Raw genomic sequence first — 16,893 nt, 5'->3', positions numbered from 1 at the left:
ACCTCCGAAATGAAAGTGTTCCTTTGATCACAAGTGGGAGTTTCTACTTTTGAAGGAAAGTTGGACTGTGGTGTGAGCGTAATGATAACACACCTTTGCAAGTGCTTCCTTCCTGATTGGCTTGAGAAAAACATGCCACCTGTAAAAATGCTCATATCTGCCCACTTAAAAAACTTGGAGGTAGACATTATGAATTCATTTTAGAAATCTTCCCCCAAATGACTATCAAATGGGTTTTGGCTCTCCTTGCTAAAAACAATTGTTAAAACTGTAAAAACTATAAAAAAAAACCCACTAACCTCTGATTAGTTGAAAAGAAAATACTGTTCTTTAAGATACTGAATGAATTGCTGAGAGTAGGAAAAGGCTTTTTAAGTGTTCTTTGACTGTAGAGTCTGTTCAGTTCTGTTTTAATTCAGGTCCCCCTGATGCCTTATCTGCAATTCTAAAACTCAAAATACTCTGAAAACCAAGTTTTGTTCATAACTCACTTGACAACAAAACCTGATCTGCATTGGTTTAAGGCTATCAAGTATTGGGGTGCCTGGGTGGCTCAGTCATTAAGCATCTGCCTTCAGCTCAGGTCATGATCCCAGGGTCCTGGGATTGAGCCCCGCATCGGGCTCCCTGCTCATCAGGAAGCCTGCTTCTCCCTTCTCCCATTCCCCCTGCTTGTGTTTCCTTTCTCGCTGTGTCTCTGTCAAATAAATACATAAAATCTTCCCCCCTCAAAAAAAAGACTATCAAGTGTCTTTATTTTTACGTGCAGTGTGCTTATTACATCTTTTGCTGCAAAACTATAAGGGGTTCAATTATGGGGTGCAATCCCAGGGCTTGCTGGGGGTGAATATAATATATGCTATATGAATTTTCCCAAATTTATAAAATTCTGAATATCCTATTTTTTTCTGGTCCTAAGGGTGTTGGAGCCCATGGGCCTGTGCAGATTCCCAGCAGTGAACAGGAGAGGAGTAAAGAATTCAAAAGTATTTTTGATGTTATGCAGGGTTCTTTCTAATTGTATTTTTATATTAAGGACCTATAATTCTGAAATTTGTCCCCTGATTTTTTTTGTTGTTATAAGGATAGCACAGTTACATCTTTGGGCAGAGGGTCTGTAAGCCAAAGTTAAAATGTAGCCAAATAAATTGTCCCTGATAAAGAAACCGTTCATTCATTCATTCCACTTTGTCTTTACACAGAAATACTCTGAGCTCAATTGAAGTGTGAGCTAAGAGGTTTTTGAGAGCTGCTTTTGCTCTATCTGGGGTGTGAGCATAGGGGTGTCCTGACTGGCCTTACAAACTACACAAAGACACGAGTTTGGAAGTGCCCATCTGATTCAACAGACTATACAAGTGTGAGATCCTATGCCAGCAACAATTTAGAGTGAGTGTCTATCCCTAGGATTGCACTTCTCCTAGAAAATGAAAAAGATGCAGGGAGACGAAAATGTTTCCCAAACCCCTTAGCTGCTGGCAAATGTTTACCAAGAAAACACTTCCATAATTCTCTGGAGGTTCTATAAATTAGAAGGCACATGGGCAGGCTCCAAGTGGCTTTCACCCTGGGAAGTTTCGCCTTTCTTACTACCATTAAAGAAACCTTTTATAACAAGTCCTTCTATTTCTGTTCTAAGCAAAAACATTTGCTGGTATGACCGACATAACTTTCTAAATCTAAATTGAACTAGGAAAGTATAAAACCAAACAAGTGTTTGCAGAAATATTTTTCTTAAAGAATGCAAAGAATGCTAATTATAATGGAGGAGAAGGGTTCTGACGCTAGATGATTCTGAGACTAAAGATGTCATATCTGATTTCAACCAGCACTGCAGTTAGGAATGAAGAGGTTGAATTGGTTGTATGTTTATACAGGTGAAGGCTGAGTAAAGAACTTGACAGGAAAGAAATCTGTCTGTAATTTTAAAATAGGAATATGCACGGGACAGGAACGGGACTAAAGTGGTAGAACTAAGTTCTACAGGGGTAAACTCTAAGAGCTCAAACTTTCATTTCACAAACAAATAGAACATTTGCCTCACTGAAGATAAAAAGTGCAAAATGAATGAAACTAATTGGCCCCACCGATGGCTTCACTAATTCGTCTCCCCATGAACTTTTTATTGTTGGGGAAAAGGAGTGGATACCCTTGCCAAATAAGGCTCACCCTGAATATCTGGCTTTCTGAATATTGGTTTCTCTCCTGCCTCTACCAAGATACAGAATCTGACCACTTCTATCACCTCCACGACTCTTGCTCAAGTCCACCCCTGCTTGGGCAGCTGCTGTGTCTTCAAGCTTCGACCTTCACCCCCCTGGGGTCTATTCCCCACGCAGCAGTCTGTGTGGCCCTTCTGAAACAGAAGTCAGAGCACGACATTCTTTGGCCTGAAGCTTTCGACATCAACTGACATTAAATTCAGACTTCTTCCTTTTAGAGACTGGCTCCCTGTTTCCCCTGTGATTTCAGTCTGTTACTTTTCTCCTTGCTCACGCCACTCTGTTCACCTTTGCCTCCTTACCCTTCCTTGAAAACACCAAACACATGTCCGCCTCATGGCCTTTGTACCTCCTTAGTCCCTCTGCCTAGATGATCTATCCTCAGGCATCGGCAAGCCTTGCTCCTTTCGTTCTGCTACAATGTTACCTTATCTGGGAAGCCTTCCCTGTCTCCCCCAACCCTACCAGTGAAGCTTTTTTCTTTACCCTGGTTTATAGTCCTCCACGGTACCAGCATCTCCTCTATATTTCAGGTCTGTCTGCCTACAGACAGACTTCCATTCAGGCAGACAGACAGAGTCTTCCATTCTGTTCAGGCAGTATCCTCGGCTGCTCTAACAGGACCTGCAATATAGTAGGTATTCAGGACAAATGAATGGAGAAACACTTGTATTTGATGTTAAGTCTAAAAGCCAAAAATATATTAGTATATTTAGATAGAGCTGTTTTGGGGGGAAAAAAGGTTGTTTTTCTTTATTATGGGTTCCTAAAGCCATTACTTTCTTGGGATCAGTTTTTACTGTGCCATTTCTGGATTGTATGGGAAAATGAGTACAGTTGCTTTTATAGTTTACTCCAATACACTTGCAGCCATCAGTTGACATACACTTGTATTGTTCTAAACAAATATTCACTCTTTTAAGTTACTTTGTATGTTTTCTTATTTAATAATCACACCTTGTACATATGTACAAATCCATGAAAATGAGTAGAATTCTATTTATTTTTTATTTTTATTTTTTTTATTTTTTTTTAAAGATTTTATTTATTTATTTGACAGAGAGAAATCACAAGTAGATGGAGAGGCAGGCGAGGCAGGCAGAGAGAGAGAGAGAGAGGGAAGCAGGCCCCCTGCTGAGCAGAGGGCCCGATGCGGGACTCGATCCCAGGACCCTGAGATCATGACCTGAGCCGAAGGCAGCAGCTTAACCCACTGAGCCACCCAGGCGCCCCAAATTCTATTTATTTTTTAAAGATTTTATTTCTTTGAGAGGGACAGAGACAATGACAGAGAGAGAACAGGAGAGAGCACAAGTGGGGAGGAGAGGGAGAAGCAGGCTCCCCGCTAGGCAGGGAGCCTGATGGGGACCTTGGGATCATGACCTGAGCCAAAGGCAGACGCTTCAGCAATCGAGCCACCCAGGTGCCCGACAATCAGTACAATTTTGAACAGCAAGTAAACATTGAAGACACAGAGATATTTTTAAAAAGTTATTAGATTTATTTAACAACTTTTGGATAAGAAAACCCTTCAAAGGGGCAGGCTGAGGGCAACTGAGAAGCTTCATCTCAGGTGTTTCAGCTGGAGCTGAGGTGTCAAGGGTGGCCCCTTTTTAAAGAGTCATGGACTAGACAGCCCACAAGCTGAACATTGCTGGGAGAAATTGCAGAACATGAAGGATCCACAGAGAGCTAAGATGAAGATATAGACACATGGAGCTTTGACATACCTTGGTGACGTGTACTCTGTTCCTCATTCTCTCTTGAGCCCCTAGGTCCTAGCTGTGGTCATGCATTTTAAAAAAATTTAAGTCTTGATAACCACACTATTCTCATCTTTCTGTCACTGTTATGATGGCTGAATTGATTTATGTCAGCAGGTGATCAAGGATAAAATACCTTCCTCCGTTTCTGTGTTTTTAGAGTAGCTATGTGCTGTGGTTAGTTAATTAGCATTAATAATTGTTTATAAATGAAGTGAATGGTTGCTAATCGGGGGACTCTTAGGTGGGCTGAAAGACGCAGAAATCACACAGGTTATGTCAGTGAGGCAAACAATGCACACAGACGCTTGCCACCTGAAAGAAAAGAGCACTGGGGGCCCACAGACTTAAGGCAATCCTGGGGACAGCAAAAGCTAAGGAAGTGCAGAAGGTTAAAAACAAAAAAATCAGGAAGTTGGAAACTAACTGTCTCTCAGTGGGTTGCCCTGGTCAGGGCAAATCTGCTGCTGGAGCTGCTTCTGCCTCTGCTCAGTGAGTCCTACCTCACACATAGCATCTGGTTGCTTCCTCATTCCTTGAGATTCCGTCCACCTGGCTTTTGGAGTAAATGGAGTGGTGGTAGGAGTCAGAGAAAGGATCTGCCCTTTGCCTTAGAGACGGCTGCCCAAACTGCTCTCTTACTGAGACTATACACATTTGGGAAAGGGTGCTCTATAAGAAAATGGAACTACCAGGAGTGCCTGGGTGGCTCAGTCCATTAAGCACCCAACTCTTGATTTCAGCTCAGGTCATGATCTCAGGGTCATGACCTCAAGCCCTGCATCCCGCTCCATGCTGGGCGTGGACCCTACTTGAGATTGTCTCTGTCCCACCTCCCTTTCTCTCTACAGAAAAAAAGAAAAAGAGAGAAAATGGATCTATTCTAAAAGATGATAGATGCTGAGCATCCCAAACTGACCTCGATGATTTGGACAACAATGTTACATATAAAGAAATACCATGAGGGAAAATCTGGGGAACACACTGGCGAGCAAATTTTATAGAGCAATCTAAAAATGATATGTGTATTAGTAATCATTATATTTTATAGACTGTTCTATAAGTAATGTATATGTATGTATAAATAATGTTTCTCTTAAAAGCATTAATGCAAATTAACAAAAAAAGCAATAATAGGGCGCCTGGGTGGCTCAGTGGGTTAAGCTGCTGCCTTCGGCTCAGGTCATGATCTCAGGGTCCTGGGATCAAGGCCCGCATCGGGCTCTCTGCTCAGCAGGAAGCCTGCTTCCCTCTCTCTCTCTGCCTGCCTCTCCATCTACTTGTGATTTCTCTCTGTCAAATAAATAAATAAAATCTTTAAAAAAAAAAAAGCAATAATATTATATAAAAAACCAGGGAGTGGACACTAATATACCATTCTCAGTCAATAGTACAACAAGTAAACATGAAAAAAGTGTTCATCATTATTGTTATTGAGTAAGTGCTGATTAAAACAAGATATGATTTTGATCCATCACATTTTCTAATATAGGCAAATGATACTTAATAATTGGAAAGTATCTTTGCAATATCTCACAGAGCTTTGAAATATTTATAAAGGTTGACCCGGTCGTTCCACTTTAAGGAGTCTCTCCTAGGAATTTAGAGATCTCAACAAAGACTGGTATTTACAGTGTTCATTCTAGCATGTTTGTAAACTGCCCAAGGTCTGGAACATCCTCAAAGCCATCAATAGATAAATAGATTAAAAAATGGCTGGAACATATTTCAACCACTAAAAATTATATTTAAAAAATTAGTCACAGTAAGAAATACTCATAAGTACTGAAGCAGTGAGACAAGCAAGATTCTAACTTGTATAGCATGGTGCTAATTTTATAATAAAAATCTGTTTATGGTTTGAACACGAACAAGAAAGGAATACATCAAAATGTTAACAATGGGGTGATATGTTGGGGGGCTTAGAGGTAATTTTAATTGAAAGTATTTGTTTTCTGTCATCTCCAAAACTCTCTATTTTTGTAAAATAGAAATGTAGAAATTAATAAAAATGGGCATATATTTCCTTTATACTGAGAAGAAAAGATGAAAATTAAAGAGGATTTAAAATATCATTTGTCTGATAAAAATGTCAAATGTGTATCCACATGGATATATAATAGGATTTTGCTGTCACTTTTTTCTTCACATCTCTGAAGATAGGCAAGATTTGGGAAAATAACAGCAACCACCAACAATCACCAAATCGCTCAGGAAAATAGAAAGGATTACATACAGAATCATACCATATCTAAAACTTCTCTTTGGCAGTCCAAAACGGCCTTTTACTATTTGATTCCTCTAGCACAGGGAAGCAGAAATTCAATTATTGGCCGTGCACTTAATTTTATTTTTAATCATAGTTAATAGAAAGACCTATTGTTTTAGGTTTGGGATGCAGTTTTTATAGCCTGCTGCTTCTCAATCAAAAGTATTCTAATTTCTCAAGACAAGCTTGTAAGAGTGCAGTTAATTGTGTGTAGAATACTTACCAAATCATCTGTGACTAATAAAACTTGAGAAAGAAGAGGAGGAAAGAGCATCCGCCTTTCAGTAATATGCCTGTCTTACACCAGCCAAACTCTCCTTAGGCAATACTCTGTTTGGTCAGAGGGCCATGTGTTTAATTGTAAAAATCTGTCAGTATCCTAGGATGTAAAAGACATCAATCATTTCTGTCAACAAGGAAAGAGTGACGGCTGTGTGACTCTCCTATCATTAGGAAAAGATGTGCTCAAGAGAAAAAAATGTAGTCTTGGGAGGGATGAGCAACTATAGGTTACAGGAAAAAGAGTTCCAGACTGCAATTTCACCCCCCCCTTCCTTTCCCTGGACTGGAATATTATATTTCTCATTTCATGTAGTTCCATGTTTGCAGGAAGACATTATGTAAGTCCGCCTGTCTTAGCTGTGCATATCCACTAAGTGCTCTAAAGTTGCCTTCATTATTAACAGTTTGCTGTACGTGGAGGGATTGCTTCCTTTGGCCTTGGCCGAATGTAATATTATGTAATGAGGCTGGAGCTGGCTTATAGTCAAAACCATACTCCAAAAGGCCTGCTCATCAAGCCACAAGGCAACAGGTTCTCTTTCTCTTAAGACTTTATTCTAGGTGGACTAAAAACCTAAAAATTGCTGTATTTGTACAGTTCCATGGGCAGAATGGAAATTTTTCATGTTTTACTCCCAACCTATTATTTTATGCTAAGATTTCTGAATTAGCTTGCGTTTTAGACATCGAGGCACAAATTTCAGTATTCTCTAAATTTGTGTGACCTTACGCTGGTTACTTCGCTTTTCTGGGCCTCAGTTTCCTTACCTATAAATTAGCAGTAACACCAGCCCGGGAAGTTGGAAGAAGGCTTATAGGTGATGTCATCAAGCCTACTACTTCTTAACTCAGTTAATTGAAGCAAGTCATTTCCACCCGTGTTTCCCTGCCTGCAGAGTGGGCCCCTTGCGGCTCCTGGCTGCAGTAGACGAGAGGAGGATAACACAGGCAAAGCTCCTGGAACAGTGCCTGGGCACTTGGTGGGTTGAGAGTTCCTGAAAGTAGTAACAATAATGCTAGTGAACATTCCGTAGGATGACACGGTTGAGTCACGTAACTCGGGGAGGACAGAGAAGAAGAAACGGAAACAAGGACACAGGCCGCGCCGACGGAGCCCTCCTGGCCCGCGGGGGCGGCTAGCCTGCGCTGCTGCGCACCCGGACCCGGCACCGCCTCGCCCCACCCCTGCCAGGCCCGGGCGAATCCGGGCGGCGAGTTCCGGGCGGCGGCGCGGCGCGGCGCGGTCCCCTCTCAGGCCCTCCCCGCTCCCTTCCTCCCCGCCTCCAGCGGTGCCAGCTGCAACCGAGCCCGGAGACTTCGCAGTTACCGCGCAGGTGCCCGCGGCCGCCTTCGCCCTACAGGTAGGAGCCGCGCCGTCGCAGGGCGCGCCAGGCTGCCGCAGGCGTCTGGTTTCCGCCGCCCTAGCCCTCCGTCCCTCCTCCCGCCGGCCTCCGGGCAGCCGGCCGCTCCCCGCCCAGCTCGGACGGGACCTTGGCGGAGGCGTCGGCGGCGGGCGCCAGCCCCGGACGGCCCAGCGGGACCAGCCTCCCTGGGGTCGGGGGCCTCCCGTGCGCGCCTTCGGGCCCAGGGCTCGCGGAGTCGACGCGAACCAACTTCGGCGCGCTTTCGCGCGGGTGGGCGCTGCCTGGAGAGCAGAGGCGCGCGGGCTTTAGGGAAGATGGGGGCGTGCCTCGGGATGCACCGTGGGCCACGCCTGTGCGGTGGGGCCGGTGCCCCCGGGTCCTGCCCTGCGCCGGGATGACGGGGATGGCGGCGCTAGGGGACCAGCATCCCCAACCAAGCAGGAAGTGCTGCGCTCCGAGGCTTAGAGCCCAGCCTTCCAGATGCACGGCCCTGGGCGTGTGGGCACGCAGCTACTCTGTGCGCCCACGAGGTGGTGACGGTGGGGTGGGGCAAGGGCAAGCGGGCCGGGAGCGGGACGTAGGTTAAAAGGCTCGTTTGTCTCTTTTCGCCTCGAGGTGTTTGGGACCTCAGTCTCGGATCCAGGATCGGGGTGCTCCCAGCGTTGGATAGGATCTTGTGAAGCCCTTCAGAACTGCCCTTGTACAATCAGTCCAGAGCTATCGCTATTCTCCAAGTCTCGGTTTATTGCCTTCTTTACTTACTCTGGCAAGTACTAGATACAGGTAGATGCTTAAGACCACATGGTTTGTTTCTGTGTTTGATCATCTCTAGGTCTTTCCCCAAAATGGAGAGTTCCATTAACTTTTATCTGCCAGGTCTGCCAACTTCAGTTGAGATAACCCCTTGTGGGCCTTCTGAGGGCTTTTGGAGAACTAGGTACCCAGAGACCTTTGTGATTTGTTAAAAGGGCTAATTAATGGTGGTGTGATGAAAGCCTAAAGAATGAAAAGAATCGACAGCTTGAGCTGTTCACAGAAACCACATTTACACATTGCCTGTTTGAATAAAGATCTTTCAGTATTAAATGTTTTGTAAGATACATACAGTTGAATCTGTACACTGGCTTTTAGCTTGAATTTGTCTACAGCATTTAAATGTCCTTTGGGGATCTTTCAACTAATTGTGTGAACTCCCAGTGTGCCTTTCCAGGATCCAGTATAACACAATCCATACAAGAAGCAAGATAGTTAAGGATTTGAGGAAGGTGTGTTTTTATCATGTTTGTCCCTGATGTCAGAGTAGTTATTACTCACAGTGTTAAGTGCTGTATAAAGCTCATTTAGGTTTGTTGATTCACTTAAAATGGGATAGTGGGAGACCCTGCTCTTTGGGAGTTGTCTGATGACCAAGTGTGGGTTTCTTTCTTTCTTTCTTTTTTTTTTTTTTTTAAATATTTTATTTATTTATTTGACAGACAGAGATCACAAGGAGGCTGAGAGGCAGGCAGAGAGAGAGGAAAGGTAGAGAGAGGAAAGGAAGCAGGCTCCCTGCTGGGCAGAGAGCCCGATGTGGGGCTCTATCCCAGGACCCTGGAATATGACCTGAGCCGAAGGCAGAGGCTTTAACCCACTGAGCCACACAGGTGCCCCCAAGTGTGGGTTTTTTTTCTTTTTCTTTCTTTTTTTTTTTTTTTTTAAGATTTTATTATTTATTTGTCAGAGAGAGAGAGAGCACAGGCAGAGTGGCAGGCAGAGTCAGAGGGAGAGGCAGGCTCCCTGCGGGGCAAGGAGCCCAATGTGGGACTCGACCCCAGGACGCCGGGATCATGACCTGAGCTGAAGGCAGCTGCTTAACCCACTGAGCCACCCAGGCGTCCCCAAGTGTGGGTTTCTTCATGAGAAATTTATTATGACATTCGTTTACCTTGAACTTACAGAGTTTTTTAAAGTTGTTTTATGTTTATTGTGGTAAATAAATCACATAAAATTTGCCACGTTAGCCATTTGTAAGCATACAGTTCAGCCACGTTACGTGCTTCTCATTGCGCTTGCATCCCCGCTGTCCACCCACAGAACACTGTTTGTCTTTCTTCTAGGGTTTTCAGAATATTTTGATGGCCATGATTGTGCTGCAGGCTTTGGTCTTCTCAGGAAGCAGAGTTTGAGATCCTTCTCGTAGCTTTACAGAAATGCACTTTTAAAGAGGAAAGGTGAAAAGCCACAGCCAGTTTGTGTTTCGTCAATCTTATCTCCATCAAGAAAGATCTGTGACTTCACTAGATACCGGTGAGCTGGTGAGCTAGTTAAATTTGCATATAAAAGTATGGTGAAGTTTAGCTTTCCAGAGGGAGGATGAGAGAGAGGAATTGGGAGGAGTCCAGGACGGAGTTATTGTTCTTGATTGTTTCCTCCCCCTTAATATATCTCACAGAACATCCAAATACTTCTGTCTCTTTTAGTTGTGCAGTAGCATGTATCTGATGATGCCTGAGGTCAGATCATCGCACCTTTTTCATAAGTAGGAGCAGTTTTGACCAAGCTAGCGGTTGGGTATAGTAATTTCTTCTGCCCTCCCGTATTTACTAAACATCGGTGCTAGAGGACTCAGAGCAGGAGATGTGGCTCTTTAAACTCACAGTTGGTCTGACTCATTGTGTTCAGGAGATAGCTGTCCCTGTGCCAAGCCTGGTTGTATGTTTACAATCCTTTAAGTGTTAGCACCACACAATAAAACTTATTCTCCAGCTGGGCTGTGGATAAGTGTTGTTGCAGAGTGAAAATGAGAAACTTGTAACCTACATTGCCCATAAGCCCGTGACTTTCCTGATTAGAAAAAGAGTTGTACAGATCACATCTTTGGCTGCGGTGGGAATGCATTACAGCGTGTTGGTCTCCCTGAATTCACAGTGCAGTGTAAAATCTGGGTCCCAGATGTTTCGTGCTGGGTCATTCAACCATAGTGTATGTCAGTGTTTTGTAATGTCACAGGGTTTCTTTTTTCTCTTTCTGCTGTGAAGTTTTCTTAATTTTTGAATTTATTAAACAAACATTGCAGGGACAGAGGAAAATGACTGGTTTATTTAACTAACATTTATGTAGGGCTTACCATGTGCCAGGCATTATTTCTGTGCATTTTACAAATGTGAACACATTTAATCCTCAAAATAATCCTGGTGAAGAGGTAAAAATATCATGTCTGTTTCATAGATGAGGTGACTGGAAGCACAGAGAGATCAAACAGCTGGCATATGGCAGACCTAGGGTCCTATCTCTGGCGGCCTGTACCCAGAATCTGGGCACAGGTGTGTCACCAGTGCCCTATAACTTGAGATTCCATCCTCCCAACAAAGAAGCTTTTTTCAGGTTGTGATATTCCTAGCTTGTCCTTGTCCGTGTCCTTAGGGAGAAATAATTTGACATAATTGCAATCAGAAAATCAGTTTGACTCCCTTATTGTTCAGAAGAGGAAATTAAGGGGGAGTTTGGTTATGACCTGTATTTCCAAGGCAAGGTCCTGGAAAACTTCTTTGGGGCTAATTAAGCCTTACCTCCCGATTGAGAAGGTTGGGCTAGAGATCCTGGGAAGGTCTGAAAAGGCCAGTGTTTTTTCTTTTTTTGTGTTTTGTTTTGTTTTCCAGTTTTCTATTTTTTTTAAACTTTATTTTGTTTTTTCAGAGTTCCAAGACTCATTGTTAATGCATCACACGCACTGCTCCATGCAATACGTGCCCTCCTTAATACCCACCATCAGTCTCACCTAACCCCCTACCCCCTTCCCCTCCAAAACCCTCAGTTTGTTTCAGAGTCCACAGTCTCTCATGGTTTGTCTCCCCCTCCGATTTCCCCAAACTCCCTTCTCCTCTCCTTCTCCCCATGTCCTCTGTGTTATTGCTTATGCTTCACAAGTAAGTGAGACTAGATGATAATTAACTTTGGCTGCTTGACTTATTTCACTCAGCATAATCGCCTCCAGTCCCATCCATGTTGATACAAAAGTTGGGTATTCATCCTTTCTGATGGAGGCATAATATTCCATTGTATATATGGGCCCTATCTTCTTTATCCGTTTGTCTGTTGAAGGGCATCTTGGCTCTTTCCACAGTTTGGCAACTGTGGCCATTGCTGCTATGAACATTGGGGTACACATGGCCCTTATTTTCACTACATGTGTACCTCTGGGGTAAATACCCAGTAGTGCAATTGCAGGGTCATAGGGTAGCTATTTTTAACTTCTTGTGGGATCTCCACACTGTTTTCCAAAGTGGCTGCACCAACTTGCATTCCCACCAACAGTGTAAGAGGGTTCCCCTTTGTCCACATACTCTCCAACACATGTTGTCTACTGTCTTGTTGGTTTTGGCCATTCTGACTCGTGTAAGGTGGTTTCTTAATGTGGTTTTGATTTGAATCTCCCTGATGGCTAGTGATGATGAACATTTTTTCATGTGTCTGTTAGCCATTTATATGCTTTTTGTTTTTGCAGGGGAGTGGAGTGGGGGATATTTATCAATCGGGGGGAAATGCTTCAGTATTTTAATAATCATTTTGACCATCCTGGAGTTAATCTGCTCAGTTAAATCCTGGGTGATGTCAGGGGTGCACAGAGCAGAAGCTTATGGCCAACTGTGGGCCATGAGAAGTCTTGCTGCTTAGGGCTCCAGATCCCAGATTCCTTTCCCAGTTGTTGCTGATGCCTTTGGCCCTGGGCTTCCCTCTGCACAAAGGGAATCGTCATTCTGTACTCAATCATTTTTGAGTTTTTTGGATCTCGAGTTGGGAAACTTTTAAAAACCTCTGATGCGCAAAAGAAAATCAGCCAAGAGCAACACGGAAATAAAAATAACTTCATTTGGTTGGTCCTTTTGTTGAGAGAGAGAGATGCCTCTAAGGGCATAAACTGACAAACTTTGTATTAAGAACAGGGACATCAAAGTTCAGTATTCAACAGCGATTTTTTCCCCCAAGTTTGAATGAGGGGGAATAAAGAATAAATATGGGAAAAGAAAAGTGGTGGACAGGGAGGTAGAAACAAATGCAGAGAGAGGAGAAAGCAGAAGAGGGTGCAAAGAAGGAGAAGACAGGGCTAAAACCTTACCAGCTCTTTCTACAAGGCTGCTTTTTAGTATGTTACCTCTTACTGCCCTTCAAGATGCCAAACGGAGTTAAAATTATTTTTCCTGTGGTTTGTCATGAAGTGACTTCAATGTTGCTTAAAACCATTGTTAATCAACAAAGAATGGGGACAGTGGGATACCGGGTGGCTCTTTGGCCCTTGCTTGGGATCTTCCTACCATCTAGTCTGTTTTTGTTTACATCATTTTCGTATGCATAGATTTTATACAGAGCATGATGTTGGAATCACTAGGTTTGCAATTGTTTTATTATCTACCTTCCTTGTGAGAAGAGAAGGCTCTTGAGGCCACAGACTGTGTTTTTGACATTTTTGTGTCTCCAGTGTCCATTGTGGTGAACCATAGTTGTGAGCTGAATGAAAAGGTGCATTTAATGGATGAAGGAAGATGGTGTGATTCATTTTATTCAAAATATATAGCTATTTCCAGAAAAGAAGATTTTATGGGTGTTTTACTGAGTTATTTGTTCTATTGTGCCATTTAACTATTCTTACAAATACATTTGTAGATATGGAGTGAACAGTCTGTGTGATTTATCATCTGTACTCTTTTTTTTTTTTTTTTTTTGCCTTTTCCCCTGCAATGTTCTCTACCCAAGTTTTGATGAACAAGTCCTTTGAAATGAGATTGGAGGGGTAGCAATGGATTGGGATGTGGTTTCCATGGCTTAGAGCAGCAGGAAAACAGCTCCAGATGTATGGAAGGGAGGTGGTGTGAAAATGTAGAACCCAAAGGAGGAGATTTGGTAAAAAGGGCTAACAGTAGGAAAAATAGCAAACTGAAGAAAAAATCTGACATTGTTTTGAGAAAAAATCTCACCATTGCTTCCACTTTGGAATAAAAATGTAGAAGTTAAGGTAAGGGTACAGGATTTGGAGAGGAAGTATATTTGTGGTACGAACATGATAGTGATGTCAAAAACAACCACTACTACAACAAAAACAGAAAAGGGAGAGGAGAAATCCAGCTAGAATCCTATTATCCTAAGGAAAAACCCACCTGTTGGGATATGTAGATGGTAAATATTTCAAAATTAGGAACATGGTGGAAAGACTGTAACCCCAACTCTTACCTCGCCTCAATCAACACCACGCTGCTACTCTTGGGGCTGGGAATGTAGGGTGATGGGGCTTTGACTAAGCAAAGTAGGTCTGTGAGGCTTGTAAGGCACAGTTGGGCTCCACAAAGTCCCCACTGGGAGAAATAATGACTGTGGACATCAGTCTTGGGCCAAAGAGCTTGCGTTCAGATCTAGAGGACTCGACCACCATGTGGTATAAGACAAGTAACGTCAAAATTCTCTATGCCTTAGTTTCTCCATCTGTAAAACAGGGATAAAAGTTGTACGTGTCTCACAGGACTATGGTGAAGACCGTAGGAAACAGTGCCTAGAAAGGGTTTAACATGAGCCTGGAGCACAGAAATGGCACAGGAAATGTTAGGTCTCCTCTTTCACACGTTGCCCTCCTGTCTCCGTCCCAAATCGTGTACAAGCGACATCCGTGAATAATAACCAAGCAAACTGGAATTGCTGCCAGAATAGACATGGAGATGTGGCTCTATGGGAATATGGCTGAGGGAGAGATGAATTTTGCCTGGGAGGAAATCTTGAATGGGAGTGGGATTTCATGAGACCCCAGTGATAAGAAGTAGTGGGAAGACTTCTGGCTGCAAATCCGGTTCTAACTAGAGGGAGTGAACTGTTTGCCTTTGATAATTATGCTTTTGGGGTATATGTTTTGACATTAGTTAGAAAATTTGATTTTTTCTTAACCCATAAGTCTAGCATGGCGTATAATAGAGGAACCTTGATTCATTTAATAGCAGTATAGTATTTAATAGAAGAAGCGTGATTCATTGCTTTTTACCAATGAGTGTAGTTACAGAGGTGTGTTTTTAAAATGTATTTAGAATTAAGAACAGGGTATACTCTCCAGGTAGGAGTGAACTAGTTCATGGTGTGTCAGAAAAACTCTCTTCCCATGACATTCTTTAGCTCCACATTATATGGGAGAAGGATATCGCTAGCACCGTTATCTTTGTAAGGCTGTGGATAATACATATCGGCTGTTGCGTTCTCCATCCCCACCCCTAAAAACCTCTTTTCTAAAGGAGCACCTCTGTAAAATCCCATTATGTAAATACCCAAAAGGAGAGCTGTTCTTCTTGACAGTTCCTAGACAGCCGCCACTGAGCCAGCTGCCTCCTCCAGTATTCCCTCCCTGACTACCACCTGGCATCCTCTGCCCTTCAGCGCTGGAACCTCAGGGCTCCTAGGAGCAGATGTGAAGGTACTGCCTCAGTTTTCACCTTTCTCAGGGGCCACTGCCCATCTCTTGGGCTTATTGGAAGGGTTCTGTTTCTGGAGCACTCTAAGCTGGGTTCCACCATAGGGCCTTTGAATGGATGGCACCGTTCCCTCTGCCTGGGACACTCTTGTCCTAAGTCCCAGCATGGCTTGCATCTTTTTAACACTGAGGTCATGAGAAAAAGTTCAAATGTTACCTTCCTAGAAAGGCTTTCCCTGACGGTGGGATCTGCTTCTCCACTCAGTCTGCATTGCTTTGCCTCCCAGCTCATCCCTCCTAGCCTGTCATTATGTGTTATTTTCATCCCAGCACTTGCCCTCTTTGAATTCTTCTTCTGGTCTGATTTTCTTGAACACTGAGTTTCCTACACAAGAATGTAAGCTCTGTGACTGCAGGGACTCGCCTGGCACATAGTAGGTGCTCACTAATTACTTGTTCAGCGAATGCCTCTCCCAATTGCTATATGAGTATATGATGTTAGTGTGAACCCTGCTTTCCCAGACAGTTCAACTGCTCTCCTAATTGTTCTTTTCTGACCCTGCAGATGTTATCACGTTCATGGCAACGATTCATTGACGAATGTTACTGCAATTTGGAACAAGGGTCCCTGTTGACCCGTGGGAAATACAATTTGTGGCTTCCTGTGTCAATGTCACCTTTCATTTTCGGAGAGCTTATGAGGAGTCGATTCAGCTGCACCTATCTGTCCTAGGGGTGAATTACCTGTGACAGAAGGAATCAATTCAGCATGAAATTAATGGAAAGTAAACCCGATCAATTTCAGGAAGCCCCTGTTCCCCCTCTTCTTTTGAGTGCTAGGAGGGACAGTTTAGGGAGGGTGATGGGAACTGGGGCGTATGCATCACTCTGTAAGACACCAGATTAACAGATATGCATGTTGGCGAGGTTTGCCCTATCCAATCCCACCGGAACACACTGAACAGGCTTGACTAATGGCAAGGTAATTTTTGCAACTCCATTGCCAAGAAGGCTAATTGGGTTGACAGTGAAAGCCATCACCCTGTGTTTGCAGTGGTTCCTGCTCATTCTGGGGTTAGAGAGTTTATGAAGCGGAGTCCTTCAATGCCCACCAAGTGCTAAGCAAGTGCACGTGCATGTAAGTGTGTTCTGCCGGCCTGGGGCTTGTGGTCTAAACTGATCAGTCTGCTGAAGGCAGGACTGTGTCATGCAGCTAGGGCCTGCCCCACGGCCTGGAATGGGCTGGCATTTGTAACGATCCCATATCCCAGTTTTTCAAGGTAGTGGTTTTCAAACTGCTCCATGTTTCAGGGGCAGTTGGAACTGAGGTGGGGTCGGGATGCCGAGAGCAGAGTTCTGGGGCTTCTCTAAACCCCACGTACACCAAAGGCATCTCATTAAAAACCCGTAATTTAGTATATTTGCCTTTTAAAAAATATTTTTATCTTTTTTTTTTTTTTTTAAGATTTCTGCTTATTTATTTATTTGAGAAAGAGGTTGAGGGAGAGAGAGAACATGAGTTGGGGGAGGAGCAGAGGGAGAAGCAGGCTCCCCCCAGGCAGGGAGCTTGGAC

The 16,893-nt window shown here is 43.6% G+C and overlaps 1 protein-coding gene across 3 annotated transcripts in view; it reads left to right on the top strand.

The window, feature by feature from the left end:
- Positions 1–7,820: 7,820 nt before the first annotated feature.
- PLD1 (phospholipase D1) overlaps positions 7,821–16,893 on the top strand; it is a 198,189-nt gene continuing 189,116 nt past the window's right edge. For 2 of the 3 annotated variants that reach the window (XM_044251797.1, XM_044251795.1), the window contains exon 1: positions 7,821–7,897. The gene's annotated coding sequence lies outside the window, so the exon portion shown is untranslated. Of the gene's footprint in view, positions 7,898–10,161; positions 10,187–16,893 lie in introns of those variants that run through there. The other variant, XM_044251796.1, reaches the window with a different exon arrangement.

This window comes from Neovison vison, chromosome 6 (assembly GCF_020171115.1).
Source record: "Neovison vison isolate M4711 chromosome 6, ASM_NN_V1, whole genome shotgun sequence".
In the NCBI taxonomy this organism is placed as follows: Eukaryota; Metazoa; Chordata; class Mammalia; order Carnivora; family Mustelidae; genus Neogale; species Neogale vison.
The sequence above is the reverse complement of the archived record's forward strand: the minus strand, read 5'-3'. Positions and strand labels throughout refer to the sequence as shown.